This window comes from Ictidomys tridecemlineatus, chromosome 1 (assembly GCF_052094955.1).
Source record: "Ictidomys tridecemlineatus isolate mIctTri1 chromosome 1, mIctTri1.hap1, whole genome shotgun sequence".
Classification (NCBI taxonomy): Eukaryota; Metazoa; Chordata; class Mammalia; order Rodentia; family Sciuridae; genus Ictidomys; species Ictidomys tridecemlineatus.
Window position 1 is genome coordinate 116,229,069 of NC_135477.1, and position 19,934 is coordinate 116,249,002.

At 37.5% G+C, this 19,934-nt stretch overlaps 1 non-coding gene across 1 annotated transcript; it reads left to right on the top strand.

The window, feature by feature from the left end:
- Nucleotides 1-2,788: 2,788 nt before the first annotated feature.
- LOC120885911 (U6 spliceosomal RNA) lies at nt 2,789-2,895 on the top strand. Its single transcript, XR_005728712.2, has one exon. It is a non-coding gene; the product is annotated as a U6 spliceosomal RNA (small nuclear RNA).
- The last annotated feature ends 17,039 nt before the right edge of the window (nt 2,896-19,934 follow it).

Consider the following 19,934-nt stretch of genomic DNA (forward strand, 5'->3'; position numbering starts at 1 on the left):
CTGGACCTGAGCCTCAGATATTGTGATTCTGTCTGTGCATTGTGATTTTCTAACATGTTTAGCTTCTCAGAGAAAGAACATGACTTTCTGCTACTTTTGGCTCACTTCCTTGTAGCTACCCAATTAGAAACTTCCCTGGCAACCATAATTTAAAACATTTTGAGGAAACAAACCAATGGACAACATTTAAAGACTACATAAAAACAAAAAAGACAATAACACCTTTTTTTTTTTTCCCATGAGTTCTTGTGCACTCCTGAAATACCCCAGGACCCTCAGGTCACAATGGAACACTATTCCAAGGACATACTAGGAAACTCTGCTTTTCTGCAACTCTCATGCTCCTTTGAACAATAAACTCACAGCTCCCATGTTGCCTTGCGTTGTAAGACAGCTAGTTTTTTACTTGTTATTTTTGTGAAGAGATAATGAAAAATCTGAACTAGTGTCATCTATTTTTGTCCTAATTTTTAAACCTCTCAAATAGTGTCTTATTAAAAAAGAAGTCACAAATGTTGAAGCTGCCTAGTTACCAAGAACAACCGAGCTAGGTTTTAGAAATAGTGATTAACATCAAATATCAAATAATCAGTCCTCAAACAAAGATTAGAATGAGAAAGCCTTAATAATGCTTAGGAAACTCTGGAGTGGTTCCTTCATTGTTTCCAAGATATTATCACCACTCATAAACTTCAGAGATCCACCAGACTATGACACAATTGACCACACTTTCTTCTGGGAAGTTCAAAAGTCTGTGTCACCACCACCCCACACCCTTCAAGATTCATATGTAGAAACTCAAACTCCATTGTGGCTTTATTAAGGGGTGAGTCCTTTGGAATATAATTAGGTTATGAGGGTAGAGCAACCATGAATCAGAGTAGTATCCTTATAAAGTGGACCAGGTGGGTCTTCATGAAAACACACTGAGAAAGGTGATTCTGTGAAATAATAAGTTGAGCCCTCACCAGACACAGATGCTGTTGGTGCTTTGATCTTAGACTTCTCAGCTTCCAGAACTTTGAGCAATGAATTTCTGTTGTGTATAAGCCACCTGGCTGGTGGCATTTTGTTAGAGCAGCCCAAACGGGCTAAGACAGAGAGCTTAGGCTTTTTGCTTGTGAGGGAAAAAAAAAAATCTCTTCAAGTAAGAAATAAAATAAGAACATTGAAACTACTTTCACTAGTAATGTGACAAACATAGCAAGTAGTTAGATGCTAATTCAGGCTATCACCTTTAATTAGGATTTGGGGAGGCTGAGTTCTGCTATCTTCAGTCTTTGGAAATGAGCACTCATGATCAAAGAGCTACCTTCTTTAAATAATTTAAATAGATATCCATTATAATTAAAGTAGATATTCAATAATGAATATGAAAATGACTTCTAAAAAATCCTTAGATTGGGTGACGGCTGCTTAAATGAGAGGTCCCTGTATAGAAAGAAACAACATCTGGCAGAATCTCGATTCAGGAATGAGGATGAACCATGAACTCTGCTGGAAACCTTCTGTGATCCCAAAACTTCCCTGGGAGGAGCAGCTGGTATGCAGACCCCTCCAGAGCTGCCTGGTGGGTCAGTCTACAGGTCTTAATAGCTGACAGAGGACAAATCAATCTGTTTCTGCTCTTCTGAAAAGGGCCAAGTGTTCTCCCTGACCCCAAACAAGAGTGGTTGGGAATGAGGCAAAGCATTAAAGGAATCATTAGACAGATCCTCAACATTTGCTAAAAATGTCCCTGCTGAAGTGTTCGACCTATGCAGAGAACTGGATGTGGCCCATGTGCACCATCACCATCTACAAGCCAGACTTTTAGGGGTGAGTAAAGAAGCATATAAGAAAAGTTTGGCAAAGAATTAGTAGGCTGCAAGATTTCGATTACCCCCCCCCATTCTTAATAATTTCCTCTCTCTTTCTGCTTCATTATAGTATTTTCTCCCTCCTCTCCATTATCTGGTATTTTTTTTCCTTCTAATCCCCAGGTCAATAGAATAATAAGCTGTCATCAGCAAATCTATGCACAATTGCATTCAAAGAAAGAAAGATAGAAAAATAATAATTCAAAAAGATAAACTAGATACCACAAAGCAAATTTCATTAGTTATTTTTCTGATTTCCATATGCCTATAAACTTCCTCTAGGTTTCTGTTAAAAAAAAAAAAGCAATGACTTTTTTCCTTCTTCTTTTTCTTTTAAAAGAATGTTTACAGATACTGCTTAAACTCAACAGTCCATATTTATTTTATGTATCTTACATTCCATCAGAGTGGAAAGGATAGATTAAACACTACTGCCACTTGGTTTGGAGATGAATTCCATGAATCAACAAAAATACCCATAAACATTCATAAAAATCAATCAACAAAAATACCCTTCTTGCTGTTTATAAAAATCAAATGGCATGCTGCAGTCCACCTCCTCGGCACATGTTCAATTAGCTCCCAGCACTGAGTTAGATTTGCTTCTTGTCCCTTTCATGATCTCTGATTGACCAACATCTTGGTTTTATGAGGTCAAACTCCTCTGCTCTGAGTAACTGTTTACCATCCACCATCATCTTGACTCTTGGAAGCTTCTCTGAGAAGGGCATTAACAGTTGTTTCCTGGCTTCATATGCTGTACATATGGATGAGTCATCGTGTCTATCAATCACAGCTGCCAAATCTATGCAGTATTCTTCACTCCCTTCACTGGTCTTTATGCTATAGAAGGAGTATTTCATATCAAGGTATTGGAAGCCATGTGAGTGACAGTTTTGTTCAAGGAAAATAAAAAAGAAATAGAAGTCATGCTTGCTTTGGCAGCATATACACAAAAATTGGAATAATTCAGAGGAGATTAGCATGATCCCTGGGCAAGGATGATACACAAATACAAGAAGTATTCCATATTTTTAAGGAAGGGAATCATCATTTGACCCAGCTATCCCATTCCTTGGTATTTATCCAGATGGTCTAAAATCAGTATACTATAGTGATAATGCATACAGATGTTTATAGCAGCACCCTTCACAATAGCCAAGTAATGAAACCAGATTATGTATCTCTCAATAGATGAATGAGTAAAGAAAATGTGATAAACATGCACAATAAATGTTTTACTCAGTCATAAAGAAGAATGAAATTATGTCATTTTCTGATAAATGGGTGGAATTGGAGAGCATCATGCTAAGTGAAATATGCCAGACTTAGAAAGTCAGGAGTTGAATGTTTTTCTCATATGCAGGAGCTGGGGTAGAGAAGAAGAATAAATATAAAGTTTTTTAAAAGTTGGGGAGCTTATGAAATTAGAAGGAAGACCAATAGAATAGAGGAATTAGATCAAGAGGGAGAGAAAGAAAAGAGGGGAGAGCGTGGGGAAGTACTAAGGAATGGAATCTACCAAATTTTGCTATGTCCATGTATGGATATACCACAATGATTCATTCATATATATTAAAATAATTAAAATAACAAAACAATGATAGAAGGGGTAGATGTTACAGAAAAGTGAAGGGGTAGAGGGTACAGCAAGGTACTGGGAAATGAGATTGATCAACTTAAATTTTGAGCATATATTCATCTGAGTATGTCATATGAATCCCAATGTTATGCTTTATTATAAAAACAGTTAAACAAAAATCACAAATTGAAGTCAAGACTCTGAAGCAGTAGTAGTTGAGGCAGTGTCTGGAGAATATGGTTGGGGACAGACAGAGGCAGGAGAACTGATTCATTCAAGATAAGAATGGTGTTTTAAAGATGGCCGTGATTTAAGGTGGTTAGTGTCATAGTGAGTGAGCCAGAGGACAATGTGAGCCTAGCCAGGATGAAAGACAGAAAAGTGAAGGACATGATGGAAGAAGCCTCAAAGCGGGAAAAAGTATTCATTGTTAGAAACGTCTAAAAAAAAAAATGCCTTCTGAAGACATCTGAGAGTTTGAGATCCAAGAAATAGATAGGAAAAAAACCAAATTAGCATGTGGCTGAACAAGAAAGTCCTATATTCACAATCAGAGGATGATGAGTGGGCTTCTCTTGAAAACAAGCCCAAGGCACTTGATAACACTGACTGCAAAGCTTGTATTGAAATAAAAGTGAATTTCTTTCATTTTAAATATTGCACTGGATTCTGACATGGAGCTCAGCTGACAAGAAAATTCACTTTCAATTGCACACAAAATATTACCTGAACTTGCATTAGAATAAGCCTTTCAAAAGTCTGAATGTACTGTGAATTGAGCAAGAATCGAGCTCTTTTCTAAATGCCAATATCAGAGAAGTATTAAGAATACTATGTTTCCATTACAGATCAGAAAAAAAGGCACTGGAAATAATTGGCCATTGGCTATCACTGCTCAGAACTTAGGCTCAACGTTTCTGTTATTACAGTAAAATTCATCACAAAATGCCAACAAAAGTACAGAGCAAGTTATACCTGTACATGACATGTGATGCCAAGATTGGTGGTCCTGGGACATCTATCATAGAAGGAGTCTATTACAAGGAAGAAGTACTGACTTCTGCAGTCCTGCCTCCTGTTCTTGGGGTACATTAAGAAATAAAAGATAATTGTATCTCCCCTGGCTATTTCCATAATCAATCAAGTTTTTATATCTAAGCCACCCTCTCTCCCTCATCTTCCCAGCTACTGTTCTCTCCTACCTTCCATGACTATTATTTCTCTGCCAAACATGAGAAGAGAACAATGGAAAATATGGAGTTTAATTGATGTTATCTCACTGCATGTGTCCTACCTCACAGAACAGAATGGTCAGATATTTGGTCAAAATATTTTTTTTCTAGTCTGCAACTGAAAAGTCTAGGAGGACAAGTCACAGTCTGCCACCTCTTACACTCTGAAGAGTGACCCTTTATTACTGCTCTCTGGGTTGGACTCAGTGTCACAATCCAACCTGAAATTAGATCTCTTATCTAGGGTAATCTGAGCTGAATACAATACATTAGATGCTATGGATCTCTTGCATTCTCATTACACTCCCAGTATGTCTTTTTCTGAACACCAAGGGAAATGCAAGTAAAAGGAAGTAGATAGGTTCATATGACTGGTGACGGGGAATGATCCAGAGAGTGCTGATATATTTGTTTGTGAATACCTTAGCCCCAATATGCAAGAAACTCAAAATAAGGATTTTCTGTTACCATTAGAACCTGGTTAAGTATAAAATGAACAAATTTCCATCTACTCTGCTGGCTTCAGAACTGTGAATTTCTTCAAAAACATGGCTTTTGTCATATCATAATTTTGGTAATAATTGTTCTTTGGTAATAGCTTGATAGATCAAAAAGCCATGTTCTTGAAGGAAGCAGATTATTTATGTTCTCACAATATTCATATTAGAAAGATTCACCTACCATTTGCATGTTAAAAGTTTCAAAGACCAGACTGGGGTGTTGGCTCAATGGTAGAATGCTTGCCTAGCATGTGTAAGACACTGGGTTTGATACCCTGCTCATGGATAGGTAGAACTAACATCATCAAAATGGCAATATTACCAAAAGTTCTCTATAAGTTCAATGCAATGCCAATCAAAATCCCAATGGAATTTCTTGTAGAAATAGATAAAAGAATCATGAAATTCATATGGAATAATAAAAGACCCAGAATAGCAAAAACAATGCTAAGCAGGAAGAGTGAATCAGGCGGTATAGCGATACCAGACTTCAAACTATACTACAGAGCAATAGTAACAAAAACAGCATGGTACTGGTACCAAAACAGGCGGGTGGACCAATGGTACAGAATAGAGGACACAGAAACCAATCCACAAAACTACAACTATCTTATATTTGATAAAGGGGCTAAAAGCATGCAATGGAGGAAGGATAGCATCTTCAACAAATGGTGCTGGGAAAACTGGAAATCCATTTGCATCAAAATGAATCTGAACCCCTATCTCTCACCATGCACAAAAGTTAACTCAAAATGGATTAAGGAGCTTGATATTAAATCAGAGACATGGCATCTGATAGAAGAAAAAGTTGGTTATGATCTACATACTGTGGGATCGGGCCCCAAATTCCTCAATAGGACACCCATAGTGCAAGAGTTAACAACTAGAATCAACAAATGGGACTTACTCAAACTAAAAAGTTTTTTCTCAGCAAAAGAAACAATAAGAGAGATAAACAGGGAGCCTACATCCTGGGAACAAATCTTTAATCCACACACTTCAGATAGAGCCCTAATAACCAGAATATACAAAGAACTCAAAAAATTAGACAATAAGATAACAAATAACCCAATCAATAAATGGGCCAAGGACCTGAACAGACAGTTCTCAGAGGAGGACATACAATCAATCAATAAGTACATGAAAAAATGCTCACCATCGCTAGCAGTTAGAGAAATGCAAATCAAAACTACCCTAAGATACCACCTCACTCCAGTAAGATTGGCAGCCATTAGGAAGTCAAACAACAATAAGTGCTGGAGAGGATGCGGGGAAAAGGGCACTCTTGTTCATTGCTGGTGGGACTGCAAATTGGTGCAGCCAATTTGGAAAGCAGTATGGAGATTTCTTGGAAAGCTGGGAATGGAACCACCATTTGACCCAGCTATTCCCCTTCTCGGTCTATTCCCTAAAGACCTAATAAGAGCATGTTACAGAGACACTGCTACAACGATGTTCATAGCAGCACAATTCACTATAGCAAGATTATGGAATCAGCCTAGATGCCCTTCAATAGATGAATGGATAAAAAAAATGTGGCATTTATACACAATGGAGTATTACTCTGCATTAAGGAACGACAAAATCATAGAATTTGGAGGGAAATGGATGGCATTAGAGCAGATTATGCTAAGTGAAGCTAGTCAATCGTTAAAAAACAAATACCAAATGACCCCTTTGATATAAGGGGAGTAAACAAGGACAGGGTAAGGACGAAGAGCTTGAGAAGAAGATTTACATTAAACAGGGATGAGAAAAGGGGAGGGGAGGGGAGGGGAGGGGAGGGGGGATAGTAGAGAATAGGACAGACAGCAGAATACATCAGACACTAGAAAGACAATATGTCAATCAATGGAAGGGTAACTGATGTGAAACAGCAATCTGTATACGGGGTAAAGTTGGGAGTTCATAACCCACTTGAATCAAACTGTGAAAGATGATGTATTAAGAACTGTGTAATGTTTTGAACGACCAACAATAAAAAAAAAAAAAAAAAAAAGACACTGGGTTTGATTCTCAGCACTGAATATTAATTAATTAATTAAAGGTCCATCAACAACTAATAAAAATATTTTTTAAAAAAGTTCCAAAAACCTAGCCACCATTCCTTCTGTGTCATATTTTAATACACACACACACACACACACACACACACACATACACACATACACACACACATGTGCACACACACAGCATGCATTCATTGCCTCTGATGGGAATTAGAACCAGTGGAGTTTCTTCAAGACACTGCTGTCCTGATGATGCCACAGTGGCTTAGACCTTTGGTTTGTTTATTAGTTTGTGTATGTGCATCAGTGGATGCTTGCTTCGTTTTATTCCATCTGTTTTGCAATGAACAATCATGGCAGGGATGACCTTTGTGCTGCATTGTTTGTAAGTTTTCCCTGAGGCTGATGGCATGGCATAGCTGATGAATATGATGAGATGACTCTGTCAAACACTGCTGGAGAAGTGTGGGTGCCTACAGAGTGACGTCTGAGGCTCCTATATGAACAAGAGAGTGCGTGCGTGCTTGGGCATGTGAAACAAATCTCTGAGGATTGATCACGCATTCATTGATTTGTTTATTCATCCATGCCACAAATACTTATTGAACTAATGTGCCCGGTTCTGGGGATAAAAAGAGCAAAGACAAGTGACTATTCAGGCTCTTACAAAACTTACTAACAGGAAAGAAAGATACTGCTCAAAAGATCAAAATATAAATAATAGGAAATATTAGCTTCAAAGAAACTATATTGTGCTGAATTGTGTTCAGAGTATTAGATTAAATAATAAGAATGAAATGAAGCTGGCTAAAGGTTTTGGAAAGTTATAATTATGTGTTCAAGTATATTTAAGGATATTGTACACATTATATTTTCTTGTTAAAAAGAGTCCTTTGGTTCAGTATAATTAACTGAGATTGTTTTTGTCAGAGGAAGAACATGTCTTGATCATCTAGATATTTAGAGATTAAGTCAAAATAAATGTACAAATGGTACTTCACAGGTAACCACAAGGGAATGGAAATTACAGAGTTGAACTATGTAAGAGTTTGGGTAGGGAAGAGTAATAAATCAAATGCTGAATGTTTGGTGGATGGATGAAATAAACATGCAGACCTTGCATGCTTAATGATATAGTGAGCTTGGTGCCTGCCATTGTGTCTCCTACATATGCATCATGTGGCATATGCATCATTAGCCTAACTGGAGAAATGGAAAAGAGCTCATATTGCCTTGTCTGTTCTATCAGTTATTTCCATTTTTCTAGACTTTTCTAATGGTCTGTTCCACTACTCCTGATACTGAGAGGTAGCAGAGGCCATTCCCCAGGTGGTGCTATTGAATTAGGTAGGGTTGCTAGCTATTGGGTCAAGATGGCATTTCAATCACTCTCCTAGCCCTTTGCTCCCCCTATCAGGGGCAAGAGAGGAGTGGACACACAGTCCAAGGAGCCAAAACCTTGGTAAAATGAGCTAGTAAACAGAAAGAACAAGAAGTGGAAAAGAGATAAACACAATTTGATGGACTGAAAAAAAATTGAGATGGTGACTCAATCCAATTTAGCAGTACAGAATATTTCTTAACAGAATGGGCAGTTCAGGCTGCGGTAACAAAGTACAGTAGACTAGGTGGTTTAAAGAACAGATATGTATTTCTTATGGTTTTGGAGGCTAAGAAATCCAAGATCAAGGTTCCTGCTGATTATGTTCCTGTTGGAGTGTCTTCTCCTGGACTTGCAGATGGTTGTATCCTCACTGTGTACTCACACAATGGAGAGAATTCAAGCTTTGGTTACCTTATGGTGACTTGAATCCCACATGAAGGCTGCATTCCTCTCCTGACCTCATGTGAACCTAATTACCTTCCAAGCCCCTCTTCCAAATGTCATCACACTGGGAATTGGGGCTTCAACATATGAAAGTGATGGTTGGGGAGCATCCTTGAACCTTCATTCAATAAGAAATAAACACTAATTTCAAGACCTAGTATGGAGTCATTGTCAATTTAATCATTGCGCTTTTATAATTGGATCTAGAGGTGACTGTTTCTTGTCTCATAATATTGTAATTTCTGTCTTTTAATAAGTCTGGTAACTCAGTATTTTAAAACTGAGTCATTTAATTTTACATGTTTACAAAATTAACTTCATAATTTCCAAAAGCTGTCTCTTGCTGATTTCTGGCTTGGTTCTGCAATTGTCTGAGAAAATACTTTGAATAACTTCAATTAATATGTATCAATATTTATTTTGTAGCACAGAATATAGTCTACTTGGGGGAGTCTTCCAGGTATGCTTAAAAAGAGTATATGTTCTGCTATAATTGGGTGAAAGGTACAAGAAATGTCAGTTAACCAAAGTTAATTTATAATATTATTCAAGTCTTCTGTGTATTTTCTGATTTTGTATCCCTTTCCCCTCAAAAAAGAGGGGAAAGGTAGATACAAAAAGAGAAGTTTTGAAATATGCAACTATTATTGTACAGTCCTCCTTTTCTCTTTTCATTTTTGTCAGATTTTGTCTAATATATTTGGTAGCTTTGTTGTTTGGTGCATTAATATTAAATTATCCTTGAAGGATTTTTTTCTGTCATCGCCATGTAATATACCTATTTATCCTGAATAATATATAGTTACTTTGCTGTCTTTCAATTAATATTTTCATGGTTTTCTTTTTCTGTTCTTTTACTTTTTAGCCCTTTAATGTTTTTATAACTAAAGTGATTTACATGTAGTTGGAACTTGCCTTTTATCAAATACACCAAATTCTGCCTTTAATTAGTTTTTGGACTATTCATATTTAACATAATTATTAAAATGTTTGAATTCCATCTGTTTAGCTTCTTTCTGTTTATTATTTTTATATTTTTATGCCTTTATCTTAGCATTTTTATTATTCCATTTTACCATGACTATTAGTTTATTGCTTACACTGCTTTTTAATATTTTAGAGGTTGCTTTAGAATTTATAATATATATAAAACAATACATTATCCCATCACGATAGTGTAAGAACCTTACAATAATGTCTTCCTAATTTTTCCCTTCCATTTTCTGTGCTGTCGTTGTCATATATTTTACTTTTATTTATGCTATAAACATACAATACACTGCTACATTTTTGCTGAAGAGAGCCACTTATCTTTTATGTCCAATGTAAAAAATAAGAAAAAAAGAATTTTATATTTGACTATATTTGCTATATTTCTGATGCACTTTATTTCTTTGCATATTTCTAAATTCTTTGGGCGTGAACTTCCTTCCACCTGAAGAATTTCTCTTAACATTTTTTTTTTTTGGCTGCTGATTTTGCCATGAATTATCTCATTTTTCATTTGAGAAAGTCTTTTCTCATTTTCATTTTTAAAAGATATTTTAGCTAACTATAGAATACTAAGTTGAGGGTTGGGGCTGTAGCTCAGTGGTGGAGTGCTCGCTTAGCATGTGTGAGGCACTGGGTTCGATCCTCAGCACCACATAAAACAAATAAAGGCATCCTGATGATTTTTTTTTTTTTTAGGAATACTAGGTTGAACAGTTTCTTATTATTTCTTATAAAATATATCTTCATGTCTTTATGGGCCAAATAGTTTCTCGTAAGTCTAATTCTCATCTGTTTTTCCTTCTGTTTCTAATATACCTTATATCTCTGGTCACCTTCAAGATTTTCTCCATGTCTTTGGTTTTCAGCAGTTTGAATAAAATATATATATATATTTTGCTTGTGTGTTTGCTTGCCTCAGTTTGGGACCTTCCCTTTGCAGTGTGCCTCCAGAGCATGCCTTCCTGTTCTTATAGACCACTCTTAACTGATACTCCAGTGCTCAGCATGGTGGGGGAAAGATGGGGTGGGATATTCTCTATTGTTTTCTTCAAGTTCCAGTCTTAAGCAGGCATTGTTTTCTTGGCACAGGTCTTTCTCAGTTTTTTTCTCAGTGATCTTGTCTACTTCCAGCTGTGGCTCTGGGCCCAGCATGGTTTTCTGCTCCTGTCTCAGGAGCGGAGGATCTTTTTGTTGTTATCCCCATTCCCTAGCATCAAAGAATCTTCATCAGGGCCCTAAGAGCATCAGGTTTCATTGCCCTTCCTGCAATAATTTACACCTTTTGTTTCACAAAGAACTAGGGTAAAAGCAATCTGTGCTTTTCCACCCAAACCCTCACTGCTCAGGCCTGCACCATAAGGGATACATTAGAGGACTCTTGCTGACCTTCCCTGATCTGACCCTTGGCAGAAAAGCATGTTTTCTCCTGCTTTTCTTCCAGTGTTTGTTTCCTCCAGGGGTTGTATATTCTTCTTCCAGCCAACCACTGTCTTTACTAAGTCATTTAAATACAAAGCTCAAGTCTTCCCACCGTTGATAAGATAGTGTTTATTTCAGGTAAGCAGGTGCTCATGCACCAACCTTATCATCTTGGAAGTGCCTCACTTTCCTTAGATTTCATATTAGTTGATATTTATCAGTTTTCTGCTGGCTTTAAGGAAACTTAGGGATTTTCAGACTGTTTGGTGTCTCTTCTTCTGCTCCTGTAGTGGTGGTTGCTGTAGGGGCCGGGCTGATGATGCTCTGTATAGTACTCTACATCCTGAGCCAAAACTGAAAGTTCCAGCATACACAATATTTAGCTGGGCATGTGGCCAGTTGGAATCAAAACTCCATTTCCTGGCCTCTCATATGCCTAGGTCTGGCTAATTATATGTACATGAAAGTTGTCAGTGAAATTTCCATCAAATGTCCTTAAAGGGAAGGCACACGCCTTTCTCCTTGCTTCGTATTCTGCTGACTCTACTACACACATGAGATCTAGAGCTGATGAAATCACCTGGCACAACAAAGTAAATTTGGGGAAAGAGGCCATGGCCTGTAGTACAAGCAAGACAAAGGCAGCTTTATAAAACACTATGTTATCTATACAGGTTTTCACCTGAGAATGAAAACGTAAACAACAACTTGTTTGGTTAACTGTCATTTTAGATGTTCTCTTTCATTGCTGTGCTAAGTCCTAACTGATAAGCTGTGTAATCAATCATATCAGTGATGAACAACTGGCATCAAGACTAGAGTCGTTCTTGGTCATCAGGCTGCTGGTTGGCATTCCCAGTGGGGAGGGTTTTCTCCCTCCTACACATGCCTTCACCCTGCACCTGGCTCAGGGGCTCACAAATCAGCAGTATTTGATAAATATTCAATAATGAAAATTGCAGGTGTACCACCTGACTGTGACTTTTCCAGACTACAAATTTGCACAGCTATTTTTGTGATATTCTTTTATATAATGTGAGTTATAAGTGCCTCCTGCACCTGCACTATTTAATCTGACCTTTTGTCAAAGATATATAATTAACAGAGTGAATTATGTTTTTTTCTTGGTTTTTCCCTCTTTGAGATGTAAAGAGACCTAAGAAGACTAGAGTAAGTCTGAGAAAAAGATGAGAAGCCAGGAACTGCAAACCTCTTAAATGTTAAAAAAAAAAAAAAAATCCCCAAATAACTAAAAGTTGGCTCTTGGTTATCTACTCAGACAACTGTTTACATCTTTGATTCTGGTTGAAAGTCGGGTCATGGGAGTTTTCTTGGAAAAAAATATTTCCTTTCCTTTCCCAGAAAGACACTATCTTCCAGTTATTTATATCACCTGCTGAAGAGGAAAACATTAAGACAGTTCTGCAATCTGTCACTGAGCCATAGAGAAAATGCTGAAGCTCCGACTACATAGCCAAATATGACCCGAAAGCCCCTGGACCATGCAGGTTAAACTCAGAGTTCCTCAAGACTAGGATCTTGGCCATCCGTTTAAATTTCAAATGTGAAACCATGACAAACATAATATGAAAGTTATTTACTATACCTGAGACAGTTGTTTCTGCAAAAGTCCCAGAAACTAACAACTTGAGGGATTTAACTGAAGATGAGAAAACTATAAGAAATATTATCTCCCCATGTAGGAAGCAAAGAAAAGGCATGTTTCTATTCTCTATGTGTTATTAGAACCTGTCTGGCCTCCTCAACATCAGCACTAATGGTGCTGAAGTCTATGAAAATAATTGCCTGAAGTCATTCTCAAGCCATGGAGAAGGTAAGATTAATAAAGAACATTTGTTATAATTTTGCAACCAATTTATGTAATGGAGCTCATAACAAATAACCATATTTAACGCAAGCATTCATCAAAAGCAATTTACACATCAATTTTTTCACTATGTGTTAAACCAACCATTTATAAGAATAAGTTTGGTTTCTTTCTATGTCCCCTGCACTCTCTATGAAAGCAAATATTATTGTTAGATATGATAATTTTTTGGCTTTTATAGAGGCACATTGATAGTGATATATGTTGACTTCTCAGCTGCTGCTACATGATGTATAATTTTTCACAGCATGTTGTTTCTGTCTGAAGTAAAAGGAAATTATTGTTTTAAAAATATAAAGCCATTATTGGTAGTCTGTTCTTCTCTCAGTAACTTGTCACCCCAGGTGAGCATAGTTCACCATAGGAGAAGCTGTGGATTTCCACAGACTGTCAACTCAGTTATTCTCGGAAAAAGGGACAGGTGTAGTCCAATAAATGAAGTTCACAAATTATCTCCAAGTATTTTGTTAAAACCATTTTTTAGTAACCCTATTCACAAGCTTCAGCTGACATCATCATCTCGTCATGGCTGCAGGAGTATGATAGTTTTCATCTTTGTACGTTCTAGAAAATTCTGAGTTATACAGACATTTACAAATATGTGTAGAAGTAGAAATGGATCCATAATCCTTTACTGTACTGGGAAAAACTGAAGTCAGGATTATTGACAATATGTATGAAAGACAAGAGAAACAGGAGGAAGACCAGTGTGATAGAGCCCAGGGCACTAAACTAATGTCCTCTCTCCCTTAAACTTTCCACAGTCTAATCTCAGGCACCTATGAATATGTTACCTAACTTGGATGAAGGATTAGGCAAATGTATGAATTAATGATCTTGAGTTGAGGGGAGATTTCCTGGATTATCCAAGTGGGCCTGATGTAAACACATTGGTCCTTGTAAGAAGGTGGCAGGAAGATCAGAGTTGGAAAGAGTGAGACATGATGATAGAAGGTGAGAGCTACAGGGTCCCAAGGGTCGTACCTCCTAATGACTCCTAAAGGCTATGCCTGTGAATTCTGTTGCATTGGGATTAAGTTTCAACATGAATTGGGAGGGGGAGACACCATCATTCAAACTATAGCAGCTAGGAAATAGCTTTTATGGAAGGAATAAAGTTTTACCATCAGCTTGACTAAATGAGTCCTCCATCTCTCTTCTGATATTAAGCATGATCTATGATTGATCACCCCTCCCTTCTATGCCTTGCTTTTCAACCTTATAAATTTATTTTTATCACAATGTTCATGTTTAAATACTCAAGAAGTCATCTCTGAATAACTTTGTGTTGGGAATATGCTTTTCTAAAAAATAGTACACTAGCCTTTAAGAGTAACTAAGAACAGAGTAGGGAAGAAGATCATGAGAAGAAGACTAACATTAAACAGGGATGAGAGGTGGGAGGGAAAGGGAGAGAGAAGGGAAATTGCATGGAAATGGAAGGAGACCCTCAGGGTTATACAAAATTACATACAAGAGGAAGTGAGGGGAAAGGGAAAAATAATACAAGGGGGAGAAATGAATTACAGTAGAGGGTGTAGAGAGAGAAGAGGGGAGGGGAGGGGAGGGGGGATAGTAGAGGATAGGAAAGGCAGCAAAATACAACAGACATGAGTATGTCAGTATGTAAATCAATGGAAGTGTAACTGATGTGATTCTGCAATCTGTATACAGGGTAAAAATGGGAGTTCATAACCCACTTGAATCAAAGTGTGAAATATGATATATCGAGAACTATGTACTGTTTTGAACAACCAATTAAAAAAAAGGAAAAAAAATAAAGCAAATCATGGTCAAAAAAAAAAAGAGAAACTAAACAGAATAAATTTTCTGATTTACAATCTGAATCTACCTTTTCACATCATTTTTCGCCTATTTTCTATCAGTCTAGCTCTCATAGAAGGAATTACAGTTTACTTCTTGCTTTCTTTGTTAATTGTTTCATACATGTTAATCTCCCCCCACCTCTGCCACCAAACAATGAAGTTCCTTGATGATATGGACTATACTTTCAGAAGTTTTCTATAAATTTGCAATTGACTATTGGTAGACAGTATTTATACCAAAGTTGCATCAGTGCTTTGATTTAGGATTGGTCATAAATAGCTGATTGATTTTCTGAAACAAATAACATCTTCAGAATTAAGTTTCACACAGATTTTCTTCTGGATTTATGTGAAATGTTCTTGCTTTGATGCCTCAAGAAAAAGATTCCATTCTATTGAATGTTACCTAATTTCAAAATTAAATCTTTTTCTCCTTGTGGAAAAACGAATGTGTTCTGTTACTCTCAATTCTTATTTTAATATTTCTATGGCATAGAACTGACATGTTGATCTCTAACTTATTTCACACACACACACACACACACACACACAAAACAGCTCCTGATCTTAAGTCACATGTGTCAAATCAGCTGTTAAAATGTTGCCTGCAGGTTCTGCAGACACCCAAAGGAGCTGCATATTTGAGGGTAGGCGCCCAGGCCTTTGCTGGTACCACAGAGCCATGGCCTCCCTTGCTGCTCATCCCAGACAGATGTGCACAGACCATCCCATAGCCCTGGAGCTCTGACGCCACATACTACTTTCCTTGGCTTAGTGTGACCATGAACTATGTGCTTAATAAGATTGTGGATGTTAGAAGACATGATAGTCCCAGCACACGCCCAGGTGCTGAAAAGACCAGAGCTGTCTGGCATATGCCTGCATTAGACTGAGAGGTTGAAAATGACTTTTCAATCTCTTCTCAGAACTCTAAGTAGATTTCTTCCCTTTTCACAGAATCTCTCTCCTGAATACTTGCTATAATTATAAGGGTTATGATCTGAACAGAAAGTGAGAATATTAGTTATCTACAAACCAAAAGAAAACAAACAAATAGGAGCAGCGTGATTCCTATGTTGGTGGCTAGGGAAGTGGCTTGCATCTTGCCAGCAGCAGCAGCAGGATTTCTGTGGCCTGTTATGCGTATGGACAGGACCTGTGTTTGGGGAAGCTCTGGCTAGAATGTGTTTCCTCAGCCCTGCAAAGGTCCTGTGAACTACCTGCACCTTCAGTCCCTTTCTGCTTAAACTAGGGGGTTCCATGGACTTGCATGAAGAACTCTGAATGACACACCATCTAACCCAGGGAAAACAAAACAAAACAAAACAAAAAGCTTACAAAGCACAAAGACTGGGAGGACAAGTGCAAGAAGTAAACTTTTTTTGACAGTTGGGTTTCTTCTGAGCACAGCCATTAATCCTGCTGTCAGCAGGAATAAAGACACTTCCTGAGGAAAGTATAAAGAGCTGAGTTGGGTTCTGGGAATGTCGAGCATCAGTAGCATGCAAATGTGGATAAGTCTTCAGAGCCTTCCTTCTCCTATTCGTTAACCCTGCCCAGAACCCACTTCAAATCTTTGGTAAAAACAAGCTCTTTTCCTTCAGACCCAGAGATAAGATGTTTAATCTCTTTGGGAACCAATGAGTCTACGGAAAGTCTGAGATATTTTATTTATTGATTTCTTTTTTAGTGTAGAGGGCAGAAGAGGATAGATTCTGTAAAGAAAATGAGACGTGAAGAAGAGAAGAAAATTATATTTTAAATCCCCTTGTCTCAAACCCTATTAAGAAAAAGAAAAGCAGCATGTCTTCCACAGGTATTGCTTTATTCCTTCATGACTGACTCATATGTTGCCAAAATGCCCTTTAGTTGCCTTGCTCAGAATTCTGTGCCCGGCCCTGAGTGGCTGGGAGTTTGTCTTTTTTGATGGTCCCTGAACTGGGTGACTTCAGGCCCAGGTGTGTTCACCATTGGCAACCATCAGGGCTCCTTGGGGCTCCTTCCTCTGTTCCATCCCAGCGATAATGCAGTCATGGGTCTAGGCTTTGTCAGATCCTGTCCTTTCCTCTCACAATTTCTACTTTATCCTTCTTTTAAAATCGATTGGCACTTCTTACTGCTCCTCTGAAAGCCGCTCAGAGTTATCATGCAGCTGTTGTCCCCTTCCCTGCTATCCAGTGATTCTCCTCACTGATCTTTTAAGCTCTTGGAGTGGGACAGTAGACTCTGAAATAGTTTTGCACTTCTTGATTTCCATCAGCCCCTACGTGATACTGCATTAACTCACATTAACACAAAAGTTCCTTTATGCAAGTTCAGATTCATGACAAATTCTCTGGTTGTCCCTTCTTATCAGATGGTCACCCCCGGATCTGCTTTCCTAGATGTTCTAAAGTCACTACTGAATTATTGCAGTGATCTCTCCAAACTCCCTATGTTTGGTAATACTGAAGTTTGTAAAGAAAATGAGACGTGAAGAAGAGATTTCTTCTTCACGTCCTGATTTCTTCTGGTCAAAGACCATATGTTATGTGCTTCCTGGGATGGCCGGGAAGCTCACCCAAGGGCCCTCACTCTAAAGTCTCCAGCCCACGCTGCTACAGAGCAAAACCTGTGTGTTTGGCCTGAAACCTGTCTAACCTTGCGCTATCCTAAGTGTTTCAATGTTGACCACCGCTTAGGACACATTTCCCTTCTGAACTGCCCGCTTTCACTCACTCTAACTTAGGTCAATCAAGGAGACTGAAAAATACGAAATTTGAAATCACACAGACTTAAACTTCTGGCTGCTTCCCCTATAAAATATGTGATATTCAGCCAATTATTTATATTATTTGTATCTCAAATCTTCTCAAATGTAAAAAGCATAAGTGAAATGCCATGATTTAGCTGACACTTTGATGTGAGAAGTTTAAAAAGCACATTACCTGCATGTATCAACATGTCACAAAGAAACCCATTATTTTGTATGATTAACATGCACTAATAATTATAACAAAAAGCATTTAAGTGACAATGGACATAATAGCTGCCACATTGCCATTATATGCTCAAATAAATAAGTCTTACATAAGTTTTCTGTATTAATAAAAAAGTGAGTTTACTTCCATACAGATGGCATATTTCACCCCAATAATAAAGGCCTGGGAAAATATGATTAAAAATGTATAAAACATGCACCAGATTTAATATGGAAATTATACTGCATAAATCTATGATCGGGCAGAAAAAGTCATGAAATAAGTTCTGCCATTTCCAGGATGTGTATTTTCAGAATCCAAATCATTTTTATTTTTAGTTCATCTTTAATGAAATTTATTTTTAACTGATGCCTAAAAACATGAAATTGTACACATTTATGGGTTCCCCTGTGATGTTTTAGGACATGTATACAATGCACGATATAAGAATCAGGTTAAACATATGTATCTCCTCAAATAATTATCACTTGTTTTATAGAGAAAACACTAAAAAAATCTTTACTTTAGCTTTTAGAAATATAAAATTCACAAAAGCACACCAGAACTTCTTACTTCAACCTAAAATAACCTAGTACCCAGTGATCAATCTCTCCCCATTCCTTCCTCCCTGCTACTTAAGAATATCTATTCTAAATGTGGATAACAGAAGGATTAAGGTACAAGAAACTGACAACTTAAAATTAGCATAATCAATAAATAGTGCGGTGACGTTTATCAGAGCAATGATTTCCAAGAATAAACAGATGTTTCTACTTTCGTGAACACACTTAGACCTGTGGGGCACGTCTTTTGAGAAGATCGCTGTTTATCCTATGAGTGGGTTTCTTGCTGTATCTTCTTGTTTTCTCAATTATTTTAATCTAGCCTCTAAGTAAATTGGGTTGTTTCTTCTTTATAAGCCTTAGGATATAGACATTTATTCTGTCATTTCACCTCCCACTTCCAATTCTTTTACTAAAAGCAGCACGTGTGGTCAAAAACCATTTTCTACCTTAGTATTTGGGAGCCGCGTGTCACAGCAGAAAAATGCACACTGTCTGTTGTTGCTGTTGGGTGTAAATGAGGCTGATATATTTGGAAACTACCTGTCCAAAGCCACCGTAGTTTGACTAATGGATCTGAACAGTGATGTCAGTCTTGTTCTCTCCTAAGCTTGAAGATGCTCCGTGGCAAAACAGTGGTTCGTTTTTCTAGGTAATCCAGGTAGCGAAATGCAATAATCTAAAAACAACTTGACATGGACACCACATTCTTGTTCCCGCTTTGGGCACTCTGACATCTGAGATGAATGAGTTTCATAAGTTTAGAGCATCAATAATGAATGTCCTTCAACCTGTTTCTAACTACAACAGAGAGACTGAATCACTTACCAACCAGTACCACTTGTTGTTTTGACCTAGCAAGTGTTTCAATATGTCTTTCTGGGCTACAAGTCACAGAAGAGTTTTCCCTCTCTGGTTGCTGGGCTATCAAGGTTATCTTGGGGGATATTTGACATGACTGAGGTGGCCTGTTCTGGCATGAGTTTGCTTTCCTTAAAAAAAAAAAATTCTGAAATAGTGTGCTTTATAGGAGTTCATATCAAATATCATAGTTCAGCTTCTGTGTAGACCAAGAGCAGAAAGCACATTTGTTTTCCTGGGCTGTTTCAATATATTTTAAGTAATATTTATTTCTAATACATAATAAAGAGATTATTGCTACTACTAATGAGAACATCAAAATTTGTGGCTAATTTTTAAAATATCAGAAGCTGACATGGAATCAGAGGTCCTGTCAGACAGTAATTTGCAAGAGCTGAGGAATATTCTTCCATT